The sequence below is a fragment of the Gavialis gangeticus genome, unplaced genomic scaffold, assembly GCF_001723915.1.
Source record: "Gavialis gangeticus isolate Ggan-Ray unplaced genomic scaffold, GavGan_comp1, whole genome shotgun sequence".
NCBI classification, from domain to species: domain Eukaryota; kingdom Metazoa; phylum Chordata; order Crocodylia; family Gavialidae; genus Gavialis; species Gavialis gangeticus.
Window position 1 is genome coordinate 27,286,409 of NW_017728995.1, and position 830 is coordinate 27,287,238.

General features: G+C 49.8%; 1 protein-coding gene across 2 annotated transcripts in view; it reads right to left on the reverse strand.

Annotated features, from left to right (window-relative positions):
• LAMP3 (lysosomal associated membrane protein 3) overlaps positions 1–830 on the reverse strand; it is a 53,505-nt gene that overhangs the window by 33,142 nt on the left and 19,533 nt on the right. The window lies entirely within an intron of this gene.

Here is an 830-nt window from a genome sequence, read left to right on the forward strand (position 1 = left end):
TAAGGAGCTCATGGGCCACAGGAATCCTCCAGGATTTAGGGACCTGATTCTCTGCTTCCAAGGCAGCTCCTTCACATGCCAACTGCCCCAGGAGTCAACTCAATGGTCAACAAAGTTCATACAATCCAGGAGAAGAAGGACGCATCTCAGGACAGTCACAAATTGTTTCCCAGGGCAACAGCACCCTCCACAACATCCCACCCTGAAGCAGGAAACCTCTGGCCATGGGTCATGTCCAGGCTTGTGCCTTCAGCCACAGATTTGTTTGGGGTTTTTTTTTGCAAAAATATTTATTTCTATATGTGTTATGGGGTTGGAGTCACTCCCTGCTTTGTTCGAGTGCTCTCCTGCCACACCTTTGATTGGAGAAAAGTATAAAATTAATCCCGAAGGAAGAATAGAACAGATGGCCACAGGGTGCCTAGCTTAATCAGCTGTTTCATTGGTTTCCTCTTCCCCACCCAGATGCTGGATACAAGTTCAACACAAAGTAACACAATCCTGTGGGTCTAACAGGGGACTTGGGGTTAACTCACTCTGCCTTTAACCTTCTCTCCTCTCTTCCTGGATGGCCTCATCTCGATCCCTGAACTCTCTGTGATGTGGCTGACTGCTACAGTGAGAACCCCAGTCTCACCTGCGTATACGCCGTCTGTCATAACATTGTAAGTTTGGCTCCTGCTCCCAGCTCCTGGAGTCCTTTTCAGTCTCTGCCAAAGTCTCTCGCTCCACTGCTGCCCTCCCTGGGTGATGTTCTTTTCTCAGATGTCTGTTGTTATCACACCCATCCAGCCCCCGGTGCCCATCTCCTCAGCTTCTTCCAGGTGGGG